This window comes from Loxodonta africana, chromosome 7 (assembly GCF_030014295.1).
Source record: "Loxodonta africana isolate mLoxAfr1 chromosome 7, mLoxAfr1.hap2, whole genome shotgun sequence".
NCBI classification, from domain to species: Eukaryota; Metazoa; Chordata; class Mammalia; order Proboscidea; family Elephantidae; genus Loxodonta; species Loxodonta africana.
In genome coordinates this window covers 118,934,901-118,958,567 of record NC_087348.1, presented here as the reverse complement: position 1 = coordinate 118,958,567, position 23,667 = coordinate 118,934,901, and positions in this window count along the sequence as shown.

Here is a 23,667-nt window from a genome sequence, read left to right as displayed (position 1 = left end):
AGTTGATGGAGCGGTACAGCGGTTTAGAAAAGTTGGACATTTGTGACATTTTTAACCTCCGCCTCATTGGAACCAACTTTATGCTGATCCTTATAAAAGATACTATTTATTTAGTGATTATCCAAGATTCACTGAAGAGGACATGTACACCATCAGTCAACGGTGTGGTGGTTTTGCAGACTCACATCCAGGGAATTTATTAATTAAATAGAGGGGTATACTGAATCACCTCCAGCGATTTTTTTAGCTTCAGACACATTAGGCTTCCTAGCACCTTGGATTTACCCTGACTTTATAGCACTTAGCCTGCATTATTTTAATTAGTTGTCTCCTTCACTGGATTGTGAGTGTCTTGAAGACAGAACATCTGTCCAGCTCACTACTACTACATGCCCATTGAAGATCACTGTGCTTGGTGCATAGTGTTTGATGAATTCCTTGTCTGTTTTAGACTGGAAGTTCTGCTGAAACCTGTTCAGCATCAGAGCAATGCACAAGCCTCCAATGACAGATGAATAAACACCAGACCAAACTCAACCCGTTGTCATCGAGTTGATTCGGAATCATAGCGATCCTATACAGAACAGAGCTGCCCCATAGGGTTTCAAGGAGCACTGGTGGATTCAAACTGCTGGCCTTTTGGTTAGCAGCCAAGCTCTTAAACACCATGCCATCAGGGCTACAATTGAATTAATAAATTAATTAACAAGGCTTTATGAACAGAGAAGTATTTCAGTGTGTTATAAGAATAACAAAAACTGGTGCACCTGCCTCATTGTCAAGGGAAATATCACAATATAAAAGTTTGAAACAAAAAGGTAAATTTCCCATTGAATTTGCACAATTTTCACCATCCTCCCACCCCACCCCACCATCCAGGCAACAGTAAGTAAAAGATACTATTTAAAAACTGGGCATGATACAGTCCATTCATTAGCTACAGTCCATATAACTCTGGCTTACTATTGTCCCTAATTTCACTGCTGTCAGGCTCTGTATTTAACACTTCCAGCCCTAATAAGCTAAAACAACCAATTAGCCATTCTTGGCGCAGCATGGTTTCAACATTTATCTGGAGTTGGTTAAAGGATAAAAGCAGAAGCAACCATTTAACCCAGAATTTAAAAAATTGCAATAATTTGTAGAACAATTTTATTTTAATAATATGAAATAAACCTTTCAACTTCTGAAAATTCAGTTTGTTCCATTACCCTTTCCACCAAACAACATGCTCTAGAAAATGACCAAGGCCACCACATAGAGCTACACTGTCTGTTTCCATCTCTAGAAGGTACGATTCACATCGAAGGCACTTTGAACAGCATCCCCCAGGGCTGTGCAGTGCAGCTGCTCTGACTTACAATGTGATGGTGGCAGGATTTCTGTCCTGTAGGTAGCTGACGAGAATTTCCAAGAAATAGGAAATGGGAAGTGGGAATAAACCTTTTTTTTTTTTTGAACTTGCTTAGTGGCAGGCACTGTGCTATGTAAACACTTTATATCCCTTATCACATAGAATCTTCACATTTTATAGTTGAAGACACAGAGTTTTGGAAGGGATAAGTAAATTGCCATAGCTAGCTAAGTGGCGATCTGTCTGACTCCAAAGCCTGAACTTTTCCGCAATTCACATAGATAGTTGTTGAATGACTGAAGACCTTCTATGTCATGAAGTAGGATATTTGCTTGGAGGCAATAGGAAGACATGGAAAGTTTTATTCAGGATCATGACATGATTATATAGGTAATTTAGAAAAATAACTGGAAATAGTAGTAGAACACATAGTGGGTGGAATTTACTCAATAGGTCAAGGGGCCTTAAAATTCGTGTCAATTATACTAGTCCTTTAGGAAGGAAGAAGCCCCAGGCAATTGTTTCTTGACTATAAAAGAAAATTTTTAAAAAGCCTTGCTATCAAGTTGATTCCAAGTGACCCTATAGGGCAGAGTAGAACTGCCCCCGAAGGTTTCCAAGGAGTGGCTGGTGGATTCCAAATGCTGATGTTTTGGTTAGCACCCGAATGCTAAACCACTCTACTACCAGGGCGATCTAGATAAACAAAGAACACTCTCTACATGATTTCCTTTTCACACAAATTAAGACTAGCTCCACATCTCTAAAATTATTGTGGTATTGGTTCTTAAAAAAAAAAAAAAAAAACTTTTCTTTTTAAAATTCAGGATATATAATTTTTTTTTTTTTTAGCAATGTGGTCATTCCAACAGGCCTTTTCCAATATTCTTCCCCAATGTTTTGATTGAACTCATATGGAAATTGCAGGTATAACGTTTGCATTAACCTTTGTAACACTGACATTTCTAGTGGTTACTGTAACCAGTGGGAATACAAGAGCAGGGCATTAGATACATAAACAATTCCACACAGTTTAGTTTAAGGTTATATTTTCATAAATCTAAAACATATTGCTCATATCAGCATAATTTAAAGTATGCAAGAGATACTGGGTCACTTCTCAGAGATGATGATACCACAAATGATTGCTTTATCTCATCACACTCAATTGAGCGCTTCAGCGTACCACAGTAAGAACAATAAAGTCTACTAAGTCTTACAATAATATGTTTCTTGTGTTTTTACAATATTAAAAGGAATAATTAAAAATTTTACTGATAACACAGAATTTATAAAATAACGGAAATGAAGAGTTGCTGCCTTCAGAGTACTTAAAATTAAATACACATTTGATTCTTCAACCCAACCTTTTATCTTCCTAGACAATAATATAAAATGATGGAAACAGTTGAGTACTTTAACTCACCATGGTAGGGATAATAAAGTCTATGAAGGCACATTTACAAATAAAATAAATTCTAACCTTTAATTAAATATATTTTATGCACTTCTAGCAAAAACTCAGCATCATTACTGGCATCATTGCTAAGTTGGCTGCGTTAATATTGTGGAGAGTGTTTTATTGCAAAATAAGTGAATAGTGGCATATGCATTTACGTTATTGTTTTACACTTGTTAATTTCACCCTGGGATGATCAATATCCAATAAAAAATGTGTTTTATTAATCAGTGGACTTTTGACAAATCAACAACTGCCTGTAAAACCAGTGAATGTTTTTAATCACTATCCATATTATTGAGTGTCCCTCTAAATTTTGACCAGGTCTACCTAACATAAAAAGAAACTTACTGAAAAAAATGGAAACAAAAAACATAATCAAGCTGCAATTTGTCATATTAGACTTTTTTTTTACTGAAAGGAACTGTAATTTCAAAAATCACTTAAAAGGATAAATTGTTAAACGTTTTCTCTGTTAAAGTAATAAGTTTTAAAGATAACACATTTGTTGTTTGACATTTGGCTGAATATACGGATGAGTAGGCTAGTCTGTGTCTCCTGGAGTTTAAAGTTTCATAAGCAGATCTATTCAGTAAAATGCTAAACGTAGTAAAATGTAGATATATTCAGTAAAATGTAGCAAATACTATTAAAATTTCCTTTTTTCATGCAAAGGAACATATAACAAACAATATTATCTGTTATCAATGGTGTGCTGGTAATTAGGCTGTCCAAAAAAAAAAAATGAAATAAAGTAATGACAGTCCTACAGCATTTGACCATTTCCATGTTGTGAATACTCCCATTGTGGCTGATTTCAAGCTGCCAATGTGATGTCATTGAACATGGTGTTGAGAAGACATGTGCACAAATGACTCTCAAAACAAGGTATATGCCTGCTCCAGTACACCACTATCTACCATGTTCTATACTGCCTGCTCACATTTTAATGGAATTTAGGCTTTTGTTTTGAAAAAGTCAAGATACGAATTAACTGACTTTTTTACCTTGGGCAAGTTCATTCAGTTTCTCTGGACCCCGGTTTCCTATTTTACAATATTCTTATGATGTCTTTCTACCATTATGAAGTGCTAAAGATTTATGTAACTTACATTAATGGAAAAGACTACACAACTATTTGCAAACTCATTATGACATTGGTGGTGCTATCCCATGCCTGGTTGACTCAATCCATGAAAGCAAATATTTTGAGATTTACAATATTGACTTGTCAGTTTTACTTGAGCCCTCTTGAAAAATAAAATAGTTCTGACATTTATAACAATGAGCTAAAAGTATTAAAAATCATTGACAATACATCTTTAATGACCTCCTGTTCTTGTTAAAGTAAAATATCTTTACCCTGGTCCCCCCTTTGATTGTCTATCAACCTCTCCTCCTGTCATTCCACTCCAAACACTAAGGCCTCCTTGCCATTCCTTTGAGAGCATAAACTATATTCCAGTCTCAGGGCTTTGGATCCTCCTCCCTCTGCTTCAAAATCTTCCCCAGATACCCACACATCTTAATCCCTCTTGTATTTCAGGTCTCTGATCAAATGTCACTTAAACAGAGAGAACCTCTCAAAATACTCCTCACACACCTCTACTACTATCCATCCTCCGAACCCAGCTCCATTTTCTTCCTAGTACTTATCTACTCCGTGACCCCATGACATATTGTATACATATTTGTTTATCGCTTGACCCTTTTGGAAATGTAGGGATTTTGGTTTCTTTCCTACTATATCTACAGGCCCCAGAACTTATAAATTTCTGGCACTCAATAGGTACTCATTAAACACACACCCAAACCTCATTTAAAAAAAATTTTTTTGGAACTTGCTTAGTGGCAGGCACTGCAATATGTAAACACTTTATATCCCTTATCACATATAATCTTCACATTTTATAGTTCAAGACACTGAGTTTTAGAAGGGATAAGTAAATTACCATAGCTAGCTAAGTGGCAAAACATATATTAACGTACACAATCTGTCTGACCCCAAAGCCTGAACTTTTCTGCAATTCACAAAGATAGTTTTTGAATGATTGAAGACCTTCTGCGTCATGCATGGAAACCCTGGTGGCGTAGTGGTTAAGTGCTACGGCTGCTAACCGAAGGGTCAGCAGTTCGAATCCGCCAGGCTCTCCTTGGAAACTCTATGGGGCAGTTCTACTCTGTCCTGTAGGGTCGCTATGAGTCAGAATCAACTCGATGGCACTGGTTTTTGTTTTTTTTTTTTGTCATGCATCTATGACATCCATCTTGGTCTTTTCTTTCTTTCCTGTCTTTTCAATGACCTCTTGCTTTCCTCATGTATGATGTCCTTGATGTCATTCCATTTCTTGAGGCTGAGAAAGAGCATCACCTACACAGACTTAGTTGGAAACTTCCTAGAGGATGCGGTCATTTGATTTAAATTTCATGTATTCACACAGTGATACAAATATCACACAATACATGTATTTTTTAATTATTCTTTCCATGTTTGTTCAGCTGGAGCTAATGAGTTAGAAGACCTAGCTGGACCAAAAGATAATACAGAACAGCCTTCCAGGCCTGGGGGAAAGTGCGGGAGGGAGCTGCAGAGCAGTGGGGGGATGGCAGAATTTCTCTTCAAACATCAACTAATTAACACTGACATGCTTGGGATCACTAAAGCTCCTTTTCTTTTGTATCTATTTGTTGAGTAAACAGAAGATCCAGTTATTTGTGTATTAAATTTGTTTTCTAGCTCAACAGTGGGGTTTTTGGCTGCCCATAAGTAGATTTGTGAGGGATGTGTTGACATTTAATTTATGCATAGCCAAATATCAATTTATTCTGGGCAGAAAACATTGGTTTTGGCAGAACAGTTGAGAATATAAATGCATTTTTCCCTTGCATATGCGAAAGTCTCTTACTCTATTACTTTTACCAACTTTATAATCATTTTATAAGAGGATCATAGGTTGTATATCGACTTGCCAGTACAATAATGTTTTATTAGGAAAAAACAAAAAGGACTTTAAAATAGAATTTCTGATATTTTATCCTTGCTGAATGCTATAGTAACAACTTGTCATCGGTTAACCTTTGTCATGCCAGGGTATTTATCATTAAGCCCCTTGGTTTGGCCTGGTTTTCTATTGTGTAATAATCTTCATTTTCTTTCTTTAAAGTTATTCCTTCCCTATTAATAGTTGGCTCTAAGTATTTTCTTCAGCATGTCTTGATGTAAATTAATTTGCCAGCAGAGAAGCAAGAGAGAAGAAGCAGAGGCAGATGCTGCTCTGACTTGTGAGTTCTCACTTCAAAGAACAGTGGAATAACAGGTTAACAAGGTGCAAACGGAGAAGCTGTGTGACTGGGCTTGGAGTCCATATGCTACTGCAGTTTCTAATAAAGTCAAATGTGCAATTTGTTGTTGGTATCTGTTTGTTGATTTACTTTAGAATACAAAAACAATTAAATTTGTTACAGGCATCCTGCTCTGATAACTTGTTGATAATCTTATCATTTGAATTTAAATGTATGGATCCACCTATACAGAGAGCAATGAAGATATGCCTAAATTATGAGTTAAAACAATTACACAATATCAACTATTCTGTAAAGGGAGGATTGCAATAGGACACAGTCCCATGTTGTAGCGAAGAGCCTGGACTGAGCCCATGCTGACTCTGCAATGATGACCTTGGGAATTTTATATGACTTCTTCAAGACCCAATTTCCTCCGTTGTAAAATGGGATTAAAATATTATCTACCTCATAGAATGACTTGGAGGATTAGGCGGAATAAAAAAAAAACATGGACAACTCTTAGCACAGAGGTTGGCACATGGTTTTGTATATACCATGTTAGATGATGGTGTTGGAGGTGAGGGTGGTGACCAGATGATGAAATATATTATAGTGCTAATTCTTATTCATTGTTTAAAATCAGCCTGCATAATTAGCTATCAGAGTAAAGGCTTATTGGAAACTCTCTACACGTTGGGGTAAATTGAAAGTAAGCTCTTTCTATAAACTAAAACCAAATCCACTGCCTTCTAGTTGATTCCGACTCATAGTGACCCTATAGGACAGAGTAGAACTTCCCCACAGGGTTTCCAAGGAGCACCTGGTGGATTTGAACTGCTGACCTTTTGGTTAGCAGCTGTAGCTCATAACCACTATGTCACCAGGGTTTCCTAAGGTCTTTATATATATATCCCCTAAATGTGGCACAGTTGTGGCTGGCATAAGGAACATACTCAATAAATTTTGAATAAAATTTTTGAGGTCACAATCTATCCACCTTTATTTTCCCTGGTCCCTCGCTGATGCCCAGGGTAGTTATCTTACCTAAAATTAAAACTACAATGATCTAAGAGGTCTGAAAACTTGTTGTCATTTTGTCTTCTTAAGAGGTACAGATAAAACCTTTCTTCTATATCAAAATCATACAACCAAACCAAATCAAACCCATTGCCATGGAGTTGATGCCAACTCATAGTAACACTGTAGGACAGAGTACAACTGCCCCACAGGATTTTCAAGGAGCAGCTGGTGGATTCAAACTGCCAACAATGGTTAGCTCTTAACCACTGTGTCTCCAGGGTGCCAAAATCATACAAGAAAACTTAAATTAATTTTATTTCGATATGATATATAAAATTTTAATATAATAAAACCTGAAATATTTCCAAGTCTTGTCACCCCTAATAATTTGTTTTTATTGTTGTATGCTTATTAATACTTCAAAGTAATACATCTGGTCTGGCCCAGTGGATTCTAGGTAAGGCTCTATAGTCAGGACACAGATGTCCTATGAAACATCCCAAGCAAATTGAGTTTGTTCTTAATTCCTTGAGATATATGGAGTCTAAAAATTGTTTCACAAATAAACTATATTTAAAATATGAAACTGGCGTTCCATTGGTTGACAAAGTGATTTTGGTATTTAGTAGTTTCTAAACAGTTTACGGAAACCCTGGTGGTGTAGTGGTTAAGTGCTACAGCTGCTAACCAAAGGGACGGCAGTTTGAATCTGCCAGGCGCTCCTTGGAAACTCTATGGGGCAGTTCTACTCTGTCCTATAGGTCGCTATGAGTCGGAATCGACTCGATGGCACTGGGTTTGGTTTTGGTGTCGTAAACAGTTTACTGCTTAAAATCATTGCCTGGGGATCCAGAACCTCTCAAGGACAAACGTTTCCTGTTTTCTTGGGCTCCAAGTTACAGGCATAGAGTAATTTGAAATAGAAACATTTAAAATGAAAAGGGTGTCTTAGGAGGTGAGGACCCTCCCCAAGCCACACAATAGCCTGAGAAGAAGCAAATACTCTTCCTTTCCTACTTATCTGATGTTTGGCTTACCCAGCCTACATTAGATAGCTCAAGGTTATGGCTATATATGGTGGCTATTTTCTTTCAACAGCTAGGGGGAAAAAAAAATCGAGCTATGTAATAATTAGAGGAAATGTGGAAATAAATTAAATTTTCCCATATAGACATATTGGCAGTTTAATATGAATCACTATACAAATGTTTGAATGTACTAGTACAATTCGTTAGGGTAATGAAAGGGAAGTCTTATTTATTAAAGTTTAGATAATCTCTGTAAAATTTACAGCTCAATATCTACAAATAAATGTGAGTAATCTGCTTGCTTTCTATTACTACACACTGTGCTTTGGAAACTTCTAAGATTAGGTTGTTAAAGGAGAGTGCATAAAACTGCTGATTCATTACTTTTCTAATAGTAAACTGTGATGAGTAACTATAAATGATTATCAGGGAATAGACTGAGCAATATCTATAATGAACACAGGGGGTACATTTCTAAGATAGCATGTGCCATATGTACTCATAAAACCAATTATGCAAGTAATGTACACATCGCTCATGCTATGTTTTGAGAATCAGCAAACCTCTTAAAGTCCCTTCTAGTGAGGAGTTTGCTGATTGCTGCCCAGAGAAAATCAAGGAGGATTTGAGTAGTACTTTCTGGAAAAATTTACAGCTGTTTAGTTTTCTCTCTGCCTCTCTTGCTCTCATACATGCTCTATCTTTAAATGAAGAAGAGAGATACTATTAAAGGAAACACATTTAGAAGTCTTTTGTTCCAGAGTTAGGATTCACATCAGAGACTTAAATAGTGAGATCACGTTTTCTTGGCTCCAGCAATATTGATCTAGGTCATCAGCCTTTTGAGGAAAAAGCCAGATTTTGGTTTTTCCTGGATGACTTCCTTCCTACAAGTTGAGTCTCAGCACTGTTTACAGTATACATTTTGCTTTAACCATATCAGCTCTTTTGAAAACTCTAAAGAAACTTCTCATGATTTTATGAATTCAGAGAAATAAAACAAGGCCACATGATTTGTGGATTGAGTTTACATTATAGCTCTGTCACTTTCTAGCTAAGGAATTCTAAGATACAATTAAAGCGAAGTTTACTACTTCTTCCTATATAGCACCATTACATTTTATCTGTGATTCTAGCAAGGGATTTAATAATGCTTTCTGCTATTTTCTGCTTATAAGTGTGTTTTTTTTAACTAGACCTTGAATAAAGAGACAGCTTTATTAATTTTATCATATCCCTGGCATAATACCTTGCAACTCCTGGAAATTAATAAATGTTTGATGAGTAAATGTGATACTTTACCATAGAAATATTACTTTGAAGTTATTTCCTGAGCGATATACACGATGACACGTGAAAGCATCAAGCACAGAGCTTGCAGTAGAGAAACTGCTCCATAATGACAGTTCACTAGGCTTTCCCAGTATTCCTTTTTCTCTATTAAATAGCCACATTATTCTCACAAATTGACTTCATTACTATATCAATCATTGTCTCATTTTGCTACACATAAAATATAGCCTACACTGAATTCGCTGACCTCCACTGTTCTGACAACTAGTACCACAGTGCCCTCCTCTCTTTGCTCCACCCAGTCTTGCACATCTTTCACAAAGTGCTTCTTTCCTTCATCATTTCCACCTCTCTACAGAGAGTAATGAGTTGGAATTGACTCGACGGCGATGGATTTTGCTTGGGTATAGAAAGTAAAACCACCAACATATATTAATTTATGGCTGATTTTTGTCCGCTTACATCAATCTCAACTTAAAAAAGTCTGATCAGAATAGCATTTATGTCAGCACTATTTGAAGCTAATGATTAATAACTTTCTTTGGGGCAAAATATGATTTCAACAAATAAGAATGACCAAAAATCAGACTATTGACAACAGAATAATGAAATATTATCGTAATGAATAATTACATTAAAGGGGATCACAGAAAAGGCTTACTATTCAAACCACAGATGCTGCTTTACAAATAGAGAGACTTGGCAAGGTATCTATTCACAGATTATTAAATGAATTAGCAGAATGCGCACACATACACACACACACACACAGTTAGAGCTATATCTACAGCTATAGAGTTACATATATAGTTATATATATAACTATACATGTATTGTTATACATAGATATATTATTATATATTATGCTGCTGTTGTTAGTCACTACTGAATTGGCCCTGGCTTATGGCAACCCCATGTACAACAGAACAAATCATTGCCCAGGCCTACACCATCTTCATGATCAGTGATATGCTCAAGTTCATTGTTGCTGCTATTGTGTATTTTGAGTGCCCTCCAAACGAGGAGGCTTATCTTCCAACATTATATAAAACAATATTCTATGGCGAGCCACAGGGTTTTCATTGGCTAATTTTCAGAGGTAGATCACCAGGCATTTTTTTCCTAGTCTGTCTTAGTCTGGAAGCTCTGCTGAAACCTGTCCACCATGGGTGACCCTGATGGTATTTGAAATGCTGGTGCCATAGCTCCCAGCATCATAGCAACATGTAAGCCATCAGAGTATGACAAAAAGACAGATGGATATTGGTTATATATTTTATATGTATTATATATTTTTTATATATGCATATATATTTATATGTGACAACATATAATACTTTAAAAATATTTTGGACACTGCAATGTGTTATTTCAATTCAAATTATTATTAGTATCATTGTTATTCAGTCAACAAAATTTTTACTAACAACTATATAACAAAAACATTTTTCTCTGTGACCTAAAGTGAAGAGGCTGACTCTGATTCAAATTTAATTGTTTGGGCAAATACAAACATTCAAAAATAGAACTTCTGTATTTCTGAAGATTAAATTAGAGAAAGTATGTAAAATTTTGAATTTATGAGGCAAGAGAATGTGTTCTAGTTATTCACACATATAGTTTAAAAATGATGTTTACACATGTAAATTAAAAAAAAAAAATCAAACCTGCTGCCGTTGAGTCAATTTGGACTCATACTGACCCCATAGAACAGAGTAGAACTGCCCCCTAAGGTTTCCAAGGAGCACCTGGTAGATTCGAACTGCCAACCTTTTAGTTAGCAGCTGTAGCTCTTAACCACTACACCATCAGGGTTTCCATAAATTTAAAGAAGGCTGTAAGAATGTCAGGCAAATTTAAAACAAAAATAAATGAGTAAATAAAAAGTTTAAAATATCTTCCATCTGAATCAGTTTATTCTAATCCCAAAACTACAAAAACCAAAACAAAAAAGTATTTACAACAAATGCATTTGTATTTAAATATCTTTTTCTTGTTGTTACTGGCCATATATAGCTCTTGTAAGAGAACTAACCCACCACCATCTAATAGAAAAATCACCACTTTACTACATTGGTAGCTATACTAATTACAAAGAATTACAACGTTAAGAATTGCACAATCAGCTCCTTTTAGATGATATTTGATGTGGTCATAAAGAATATTTCTACATTTTTTGTAAAACTTTTAAAACTGATCTTGAAAACATTGTCCATTATGTAGTTCAATATTCCTTTTATAGTAATCAACATAATACATTTATTTTAGATCTTGGTGATCAGATAATATGTGTGTGTGTGTATATATGTATGTGTGTGCTTGTGTTTGTCTTTCTTGATGGACCAATATGCCCGTTTGTCCAACAAATAGGGTTCCATAATTTGGAGTGCTTCAAATTTGCTTTGAAAGCTAGTAAGCTCAGAGTTATATGGACTGTTGCAATATATTTTGATATGGCCTTTGATATTTTACCTACATATCTGCACACAGAAAATATATATGTATATATGTATTATGCACTTTCACATTGATTATCTTTCATTGATATATTAATTTTTCATAAATGATTATATTTGTAACACCTATAATTTCTCAGGTAAATGTATACAATAAAATACTGAAATTTTCTCACAGAAATCAGTCACTCAGAACATTATGGTTGTTCAAGGAGGAAAGAGACTTACACTATCTGGAAAAGCTGGGGAAGAGTTCAGAGAGGAGATAAATTTTATATAGGACTGAAAGAATTTTCTAAGTGGCTTGAAGCAAGGAGGTCAGTAAGGTAAACCATGATTCCTAATAAGGGAGGAGACCAAAGCAAATTCTTTCATGGTGGAGAGAGGAAACATTCATTGTTCCAACAAATACACTTATTATTAAAATAAAAATAATTTATTTTAGTCATAGTATTTACTTTTTCAAAATTTCAAATAATATTAAAGATGGATATGTAATATTTTTATCATAAAAAGCAAAGATAATAATGAGATACAACTACACACCCATTATAATGGGTAGTATAAAAAATGATAATAATAACTGCTAGTGAGGATGCACAACAATAGGGACTCTCACTCATCACTGCTGGGAGTATAAAATACACAACCATTTTGGATGACAATTTGGCAGTTTGTTACAACATTAAACAGTCTTACCATAGGATCCAATGATTGTGTCCCTTGGTATTTACCCAACTGATCTGAAAATTTATGTCCATACAAACACCTCCACATAAATGTTTATAACAACTTTATTCATAACGGCCCCAAACTAGAAGTGACCAAGATGTCCTTCAAAAGGAAAACTGATAAACTGTGGTGCAACCATACAATGGAATATTATTCAGTAATAAAAAAAATGAGTCATCAAACTGTGAAAAGACCTGGGTGAATCTTAAATGCATATTGCTAAGGGAAAGAAGTCAGTCTGAATAAACTATATATGATTCCAGTTATATAATGTTCTGGAAAAGGGGGGGAGTGAATAGGTAAAGCACCAGCGATTCTGTAAGATAGTGAAACTATTCCATATGATACTGTAATTAATGGTAAATACCAGACATTAAGCATTTTTCAAAATCTATAGATCGTTACAGCAAAAGGATTAAACTTTAATACTGTATATGCAACTTAAAAACAACAACAAAAAACATTTAGGAAGTTTAGGGATCCCAGCACATGTATGTGACAAAATAATCCAAATATATGACAAATGTATGAAACAACCTCACTAAAGGGCATGAGGGCATAAGTGGTTGACCCCAAGTAACTCTGGAAATAAATGGAGTCTGTCAGATTAAAAGCAAAATGAACATAAATGATAAACGTGGCGCTCTAACTGTAAAACCAATACTCCCATGTGGGTATCGGTTAACAATTCTGAAACTACTACAGAAATTTAATGGAACTGAACAATTAACTAAATGAATGCAAGTATTGAGCATCATGTTTCTCACTGTTGAGGTGTGAGGTTATTGATAAGCAAGTGGAAAAGTCTACAATTATCTATACATGTTGTCAGGAGGGGACCGTCCCTGAAGAAAGACATCGTGCTTGGTGAAGTAGAGGGTCAGCAAAAAAACAGGAAGAACCTCACTGAGATGGATAGACACAGTGGCGGCAATGACACTTCATTAGCACCAGGCAAACCTAGCACTCAGATCTTGGTTTCTATTATCATTCTCTGATAAAACTAACCAGGGCTTATTAGAGAAATGGCTGACTCTAAGAATGGGGCAGGAAATATAAAAGATAAGTCTGGAGCATCTTGTAATACCAGAAATCAAGCAAGTTCTCAAAACACACACACACGTGGGGGTATGTCAAAAGGATACAAGAGCCAACTAAAAGAGCTTCCTATGGTCAAACTAGAAAAACTGAGCAACAACCTAAATATAGTATTGGATTATAAGCCAAAGTTTAATATAAATATCAGACTAATATAAATACTGATAAATAAATAAGTAAATGGGGGAGACAAGACAAATTTTCTCTGCAGAATTCCAAATAATTTATGTAGATATTCTGTCTTTAAGGAGTTGGCGCATAACTCACCATGCCTTAAATATGGGCTACACATAGTGACTTTCTTCCTAACAATACAGTATGGAAACATACAAAGAAAGAGTAACTTTACTGTGGCAGAAACTTTGCCATGTGGTAAAAGTCAACCACAACTGTGAAGTCATGTTGATACTATGCACCCTTTATGTAATATGATTGATGAGAACAGCACTTTACCTCTGAGATATTCCTTGAAAAACCCATAACTCCTGTCTAATGATGAGAAAAACATCAGAGAAATCTCAATTGAGCGATATCTTACAAAATATCTAACTAGTACTTGTCAAACTGTCAAGGCCATGAAAAACTAGGAAGATAAACTATTCACATTCTAGAGGAGTCTGGACTTTGGCATTAAAGTTCTGAGGTCAAATGTTGACTCTGTATCTTCTAGCTATTTAACTTCAGGGAAGTAGTCAAACTTTTGAGCCACTTGGTTTTTTTTTTTGTTTTTTTTTTTAATCTATTAAGTTATATTGACGACATTTAAACCAAAGGGTTCATATTAAATGGGATAATGCAGATAAAAGGCCTAACAAATTCTAGAAACACTGTCCTAAACAGATTCTAGTTCCCTTCCACCTTCTTCTCCTTTAATGTCACTAGAGCTTAGTCTATTCTAAAGTGTTAATGGCTGATATCACATTCCTGATAGTTATTATTTCATCTTTCTTTCCCCCTTATTACAACAAAACATGAAAGTTGCCTTATCTCCTGAGTATTTGCTGTTGTTCTAAAACCCAAACCAAACCAAACCAAACCAGACCCACTGCCATCAAGTCGATTCCAACTCATAGTGACTCTTAGGAAAGACTAGAACTGCCCCATTGAGTTTACAAGGAGTGGCTGGTGGATTTCAACTGCCAACCTTTTGGTTGGCAGCCATAGCTCTTAACCACTGCACCACCAGGGTTCCACGTTGCTCTATAGCAGGTATAAATAAATATTGAATCTATGACAGAAGCTGGTTCCCTCAAAATGTTTCTCTATCATTAAAATATTTTAAGTTTTTTTTCTATTAACCATTTAGCTTCACATGCATCATTCTTTTATGATAAAATAGTAATGTCTTTTCTCCTCAGTTAACTTCAAGTGACTTATAATTTAATTGCAAAGAGAAATATTAACATTTGTGGTCACTAAGCTTGTGTGTCAACTTGGCTGGGCCATGATTCTCAGTGGTTTGGCAATTATGATGTAGTATGGCAGTCGTACGATGATGTGATCACTTCCATGATGAGATTTGATATAATATGATCACCTCCATGATGGGGTCTGCTTTGAGTAGCCAATCATTTGAAAGGGCGTTTCCTTGGGGGTGTGACCTGCACAAATGTAAATGGGCTTTCTGGCAAGGCTCTCGGCTTTTGCATGCTCTGGATCCTGCACCTGTCTCCTGCACCTGTCTCCTGTTTGTCTGACCTCTGGTTCTTGGGGCTTGAGTTATCAGTTTACCTGATGTTTTCTCTGCTGGTGTGAGATTCGTCAATCTTCACAGCCTGGGAGCAAGAGCCCTGCTGTCTGACCTGCCGATCTTAGGTTCACCAGCCCCCGTGCCTATGTAAATCAGGAGAAGCCTCTATGCTGACCCACGGACTTGGGATATCTGGCCTCTACAATTGCATGAGCCATTTCCTTTATATAAATCAATCACTCAATCAATCTATCTATCTATCTATCATGCACCCACCCATCCATCCATCCATCCATCCATCCATCCATCCATCCATCCATCCATCCATCCATCCATCCATCCATCGATCTATCATCTATCTATCATCTATCTGTCTGTCTATCTATCTATCTATCTATCTATCTGTGTTTTACTGGTTTTGATTCTCTAGAGAACCCAGCTGAAGACAACATTTTATAAAGTTTAAGAGCATTGACTGATTAAAGCTAATGAAGACAGATTGTGTTTTTACAACTACGAGTCATACTCGTGGCTCCAATTGTTCAATTTTTACTGGATTTGCAATACTTGCAGGCATTCAGAATCATCTGGACTACTGTTATCATAATTTTTGTGTATTTAATATAGAAACAAAAATTACATTAATAGTTGCAGGTATTTCTAAAAAAAAAAAAATCCTCCTTATGTTTTAGAAAGTTTTGAACTATCTTTTTGTGCTTGTCTTTAAGAATAAGCACAAAATAATCACTAGTTTCAAAATTACTAATATCACATTATCTCATAAAACCATGGGAAACCTAACATCTAAATTCATTCTAAAATGACAGAGAAATGAACTCATACTATAATTTTATACTAGTGTTTATTTTTATATTTTGGAGGATGAAATCTTAATGTTAAATACAGGTAATTCCTTTGTTTGTTGTAATGTTACAAAAATGCATTAAGCATTCATAGTAAAATAGTTTTTACACTTCTTCCTTTACAGTACTTTGCAGAGGGAGTGTGGAAAACAAACATAACAAAATATTTCTAACACAATTTTCCCTTGCTTGCTGTTGACTTTAATTTTGTTCAGGCAAAAATATACACAAGTTGATATTCAATAATGCTAAATTGACTACAATTTCCCTTTCTCCTGAGGAATATGTTTCATTATCCACTTACACCCATCGTTTCAGAATAAAAAGGGTATTTCATATATTGGCAAAGATATAGAAGGCATGAAACTTCCCTAATGTAATTTCAGCTAATTAAAGACTCGTTAAGAAAGAAATAGAAATGAGAATTTGCCTGAGAACTTGCTTAAGTAATTTTAATTTTTAATCATTTTATTCTCTCACTAATTAAACAGTTTGATGAGTACCTATAGGCTATTTACCTACATTTCTGTGTTTTAGCTTCTAATTCAGTGTGTGCCCACTAATCAAATCATGATAGTCTCTGAAAGTGTTCAGATTTTTTCCCACATTGTTTTATTTTTCCCTAAGTGTAATTTTTTTTTTTAATTCATACAAATTTACTACAGAATTTTATACACTTCAATTCAACATTACAAAAATGGAATTCTGGGTAACTCCAATATTTAAGCAAAGAGAGATGGAGGAAGGGATGTCAATAAAAGGGGTAACGAATGAATAGTAATTGACAGAAAAGGACAGTCGGTAGAGAAAGGCAATATGACAGTTAAAAACCATGGCCTGAGACTTAAAACACTTAGCTTTGAATCCTAAATCTACTACTTATAAGCTGTGTAACCCTGAACAGCTTACTTAGCTCTCTGAACTTTGGCTTTTCTTTCTATAAAGAATTTACAACTCTATTTACCTTATACAAGTGTGAGGATCAACAATGCCAAGCATACTACATTTACCACAGAGTCTAGCACATGGTCGAGGCTGCTGACTGTCTTTATATCTAATATGCACTCCTTAGTTTACCACCAAGGTACTTGTTCTTCTGGCTCTAATCTTTGCATGTTTTATCTTCATGCACACCCCTTCCTCCCCACCCCCTGGAGTATATCCCTGCAGCATCATGCTTCTTGCATTTACATATCCATGAGTTTGTACCTTCTCTATTTCTGTAATTACTTACTAGATTTTCTTTCTTGTTCAGAATTTTTATTACTGGGCAATTTCTGGTCCTCCTTCAACACTTAACCTAAATGTCACCTTCTTAGTGAGGGTTTTCTTGACTTAGCCAGGAAGAATTCACTATTTCATCTGAATTTGTTTAATTTGTTTAAACCACTGAAGTCAGATGTAATGTTCTGTTTTAACATGTCTTGCCCTCAATAGACAATACCTTATTAATCTTTATATCCTTATTTCCAGGCAAAATTCAAACTTAATGCTCAACAAAGAGTAGTTGTTTCAAAGTAAACTGAATGTAATTATGCCACTTCTTGGGAGAAAAAAAAAAAAATTTTTTTTTTTTTTTTTTTAGGAGACAAAGAGATAACGAGCAGTTTGAACCTACCCACCAGCTCCAGGGAAGAAAGGTCTAGTGAAAAGTTTGTCAATTTTACTCATTTTATCAAAGAATCAACTTCCGGTTTTGTTGATTCTATTGTTTTTCTGGTTTTATTTTTGCTCTGATCTTTGTTATTTCCTTTCTTCTGGTAGGTTTAGGCTTGGTTTGCTCTTCTCTTCCTAGTACCTCAAGTTGGAGAGTTAGGACGTTCGTTAGAGATTTTTCTTCTTTTTAAATAGGTGTTTATTGCTATAAGTTTCCCTGAGTATTATCCTCGGTGCTTCCAATAAATTTTGGTACGTTGTGCTTTTATTTTCATCTGACTCGAAGACATTTCTGATTTCTTCCTTAACTCATTGGTAGTTTAATAGTCTTTTGTTTACTTTCCATGTTTGTGTATTTTCCAGCTTTTTTTTTTTTCTGTTTTGATTTCTAACTTCACTGTGATCAGAGAAGACATTTTGTATGATTTCAATCTTTTAAAATTTATCAAGACTTGCTTTGTGACCTAACATGTGGTCTATCTTGGAAAATGATCCATGTGGACTGGAACAGAATGTACATTGGGCTGTTGGGGGAAGTGTTCTATATCTGTCTCTTAAGTCTAGTTGGTTTACAGTATCATTGAGGTCCTCTGTTTTCTTGCCGGTATTCTTTCTAAATGTTCTGTCCAATATTGAAAGTGGTGTATTGACATCTCCAAATAGTATTGTTTGTTGTTGTTGTTGTTGTTGTTGTTCTTAGGTGCCCTTGAGTGATTTCTGACTCACAGTAACCCTACGTACAGCAGAACAAAACACTGTTCGGTCCTGGGCCATCCTCACAATCATTACTATGTTTGAAACCATTGCTGCAGCCACTGTGTCAGTCCATCTTGTTGAGGGTCTTCCTCTTTTCCACTGACGCTCTACTTTACCAAGCATGATGCCTCCGGATAACATATACAAAATATGTGAGACTAAGTCTTACCATTCTTGCTTCTAAGAAGTATTCTGGCTGTGCTTCTTCTAAGACAGATTTGCTCATTCTTCTCCCAGTCCATGGTATATTCGATATTCTTCACCAACACCATAATTCAAATGCATCAGTTCTTCTTTGGTTTTTGTTATTCATTATCCAGCTTTTGCATGCATATGAGGTGACTGAAAATATTATTGTAGTGCTATTTATTTCTCCCTTCAATTCTATCAGCGTTTGCTTTATATGTTTAGGTACTCTGATGTTGGATGCATATAATATGTATTTATGGTTGTTAAATCTTCTTGATGAATTGACCCTTTTATCAATATATAATGTCCATTTTTATATCTTCTAACAGATTTTGTCTTAAAGTTTACTTTGACATTAAGATTGCACCTCAGCTCTCTTTTGGTTATTATTTGCATGAAATAATTTTTCCATCTTTCCACTTTCAAACTATTTGTGTCCTTGGGTTAAAGTGTTTCTCTTGTAAACAGCATATTGTTGGATCATTTTTTTTTCTTTCCCTTATACTTTCTGCCACTCTCTGCATTTTGATTGGACCTTTTAGTTCATTTACATTCACTGTAATTACTGATACAAAGTGACTTACTTCTGCCATTTGTTGTTTGTTTTTTGGGTGTCTTAAGTCTTCTTGTCTTTTTCCTTTACTTCTACTTGCTTTTCTGTTTTTTTCATACACTATAGTGAACCATTTCTGTTCCCTTATTTCCTTTTGTGTATGTTTTTTAGATATATTCTTAGTGGTTACCATGATTATCACAGCTTGTATTTGTAATATCCTAAAGTAAGCTGGTACCAACTTAACTTCAGTAATATATAAGAAATACTATACCTAAACCATTCTTCTCCTCCCCCATTTGGTTATTATTATCATTTTTTTCATGTGCTCTGTAAAATACTTTTATTCTTGCTTTTTATACATTTGTCATTTAAAAGCATGAGGGACAAAACAATTAGAATTGTCAAGCATGAATGCTTTATTACTAGCCCTCATGTTGTCCATGTAATTTCCTTCATTAGAGATCTTTCTTTTTATGTGTGGTTTTGAATTACATTCCCATGTCTTTCCCTTTCCATCTGCAAAACTTTCATTAGTATTTTTTGTAGGGCTAGTCTGGTGGATATGAACTCTCTCAGCTTCTGTTTATCTGGGAATGTTTTAATTTCACCCTCATTCTTGAGGGACAGTTTCACTGGGTATAGTATTCTTAGTTGACAGTTTTTGCTTGTTGTTTCTTTTCTCTTTCAGCATTTTAAATATATCATTTTTTATTACCTTCTGGCCAATATTTCTGAGAAGATGTTGTCCCTTAATCTTACTGAGGATTCTTTATATGTGACTTTCAGATTCTCTCTTTATTTTTACTTTCTAAGAACCTGACTGTGATGTGTCTCAGTATAGATTTCTTTGGGTTTATCTTGTTTGGAGTTCTTTGAGCTTCTTGGATTTGTAGATTCATGATTTTTAGGGAAGTTTTCTGTCAAATACTCAAAAATTATTTCTTCAAATATTCCTTCTGTCCCTTTCTCTCTCTCATCACCTTCTGTAATTCCCATGATGCATATGTTGGGCCTCTTAATGTTATCCTAATTCCATTAATCTGTGTTCAGCTTTCTTGAGCCTCTGTTCCTATTGTTCTTCAGCCTTTTTAATTTACATTGTCTTATTCTCTTCACTGATTGTTTCTTCTGTCTGATGAAATCTGTTGTTAAATACTTCCAATGTGTTTTTCATTTCAGATGCAATATTTCTGTTTGGTTTACTTTTTATCTCTCTTTTTTTTTTTTTTTTTAATTTCTCATTTTGTTCATGTATAGTTTTATTTCTTTTAGGTATTTATCTATATTTTCCCTTAACTCTTTAATTATGTTTAACATTTGTCTTATATTCTTTTATTCTTTTCATTACTTGGTTTTCTATACCAAAACAAAAACCAAAGCCACTGCTCTTGAGTTGATTCCAACTCATAGCAACTCTACAGAACACAGTAGAACTATACCATAGGGTTTCCAAGGCTGTAAACCTTTAGGGAAGCAGACTGCCACTTCCTTCTCTCACAGAGTAGCTGGTGGGTTCCAACCGCTGACTTTTTGGTTACTAGCTTTAACACTTTAGCCACTGTGCCAACACGGTTCCTTTTAGTTTTCCACAGATTTGAATTTATTTTCTCCATAATGCTCATTTGAATGGGCCATCATTTCTCTTTTATTTGTGTGTCTTGCGCTTTTTGAGGGGACATTGTAATTTTTGAGGACATAAACTATCTTAGTTTTCCCCAATATTTTGTGTTTTTGCCAGCACTACTTTCTGCAAAAAACTCTTAGGTGGGCAGAGTTTCTGATCTTTGTTCACGTTTCCTCTCCTTGTCTGCGAGAGTGCCTTTTGCCTCCCTGGTTTAATTAGCATTCAAAAGCTCTAGATCTCATTTTTTAACTTTCATTGTCTGCCAGAAACACCTGAGAACACACTATGGGCAATCTGTTCACCAGTGGACACCACCACTCAGGTGAAATATCATGCACTAATCAACCTGTGTACCAGGGGGCACAGTCCTCTTTCTCTCTCTAGTTGGTAGGCCCTCCTCTTCTTTGTTCCTGCAACCACATTCTTAATCAGAAAACCCACTCTTAGTGAACCCCCTGAGGGGCTTGGTATTGCCCTCTGGTTTTGCCCTAGGCTTCCTTCCCTGCTATTTGGGGGCTGCTTATACCTGAAGTAGCATTCAGGGAAAGCACAGACTGACCTTCCTTTATTTCAGGAGAAGGGGAGGCTGGTACTTCCCAGAAGGACCTCCAAGACATCTGTCTTATTGGTTTCAGAGCTCCGGTGGTCCTGTGGTGGTTTGGGAAATAGTCTCTACTTAGGTGTCCTGAATCCTGGCTCCAACACAGGGAATCTTTTGTAGAAGTTCATTTCAGTCCTACAAGTGACTGATACTGGGCCGGGGAGGGGCTGTTGTGCTCCAAAGGAACCCCCAGGGAGATGTGACTTGTTGCTATCAGAGCCCTCTACCATAGTATGTTAGCTGTGGGTGTAGCTTCTACTCAAGATGTCTACTTCCTAGCACACAGCAACCTCAGCCATCAACCCTCAGTGCAGATGGGAAGCGGTGGCAGAAAAACCCAAACTGACCCCCAGAGAGGTCTGTCCTGTTAGTTACAGAGGCCTGAGATATGGGGTACACAGTAAGGCAGGTGGAGTGCTGACTATGGGAGTAGACTTCACTCTAGGGGACTTCTGTAGCAATTCGTAGCAGCCTTGCAGCCAACAATGTCTGGGTAGGGGAAGTGCTGGCACACTCTGAACAGACCCCCAGGGAGGTCTTTCTTGTTGATTCTAGAGCAGAATCTTGGGATCCTGTCTGTTTATACTGGTGGGGGTATGGTGGCTAGGGAAGCAGGTACTTTTGCTGAAGTTGCTTCCCCAGTTCAAACTGGCCAGCAGCCCACAAGGCTGAGGGGAGAGGCAGGGACAGTGGGAGCAGCCATTTTCCTACCCTATGTGACTCATTGTTGATTCACTGCTTTTTGCCTGCCTGCAGTTCCCTGTTGCTGTCCTCTACTCCCCATTTTAGAGTTCCTCAAGGCTGAGCACTATTTTCTTGTAGTACCTATGGGGTAGGGTCAGAAATAGGGTGAAAATGATCTGTTTATGCCACCACCTTCCCAGAATTCCCTTGTATTTATACTTTTAAAACTGATCATAATACTACTAACAATTTTATAATAATTTTAATAGCAGCTTAAGAATGACACTTGCTCATTAAAAACTTATGTTAATATCCTTAAGATAATTATTTACTATATTATTGCTATTCCATTACACTATAATTATTTTAGAAAAACTGATTTTTAAAAAATGTCTCAAAAATCTGAAAATATAACCAGGGTTTCTTGAGGCTTATTGATAATTGTTCCACTTTATTTTAAAGCAAACAAACAAAAAGAAACAATGTTGGCTCCTAAAGAATCTCAGAGACACTGAATTTAGTACAGCAAGTGACTTATTCTTAAATTATTCATGTCATTAATTTATACGCAAATGAATAAAAAACCTAAGCTCATCATTCAGAACACTAAGGATCTAATTGAAATAGACCTATTTAGTCTTGTGATTCAAACTGTAATACTACATGTTATATATATATATATATATAGTGTATATTATCAGTTCATTGTATATTAATAGATATATTTGTTTTAAAATCAAATTTTCTCATGAATAGTTAGTATATAATGATTTTAAAACTAAAGCTTCCATTTTGTCTCTCAATTTGATGTCAAGAATATTTTCTGATTGAAGTATATGGTCATTCAGTAATATTTTTCAGACCTCTACTATATGTCGGTGCTGTGCTATGCACTAAGACTAATTAGATGAATAAGATATTCTTCAGCATCTGATATTTAGGACTGGACAGTCTGAGAATTAAGAATTATGATAATAAGTAGCTTAAAAATTAAATTTTAGCTTGATTCTAAAAGTAATCAAACTTTTAGATTCGATTAAAGAAAAGTCCATTCTGGTTAATGTGATTTTTATTAATTAAGAAATCTTTAAGGGATAACTAAATGAAATCCTGTACCATAAGTTTCCAAATTAATTTAAATATCTAATCATATTCTGTTCCTACCGCCTGGGGCAAATTTCAGGTTTTGATTTGCATCTGTCTGTATTTTGACATTTAATATCTCATTAGTCATTCTTCTGCTTTCTTACTAAATGTTATTATGTCTAATCTAAAATATATCACAATTTCATTTGTATATTTACGTGTGTGTGTGGCAGAATT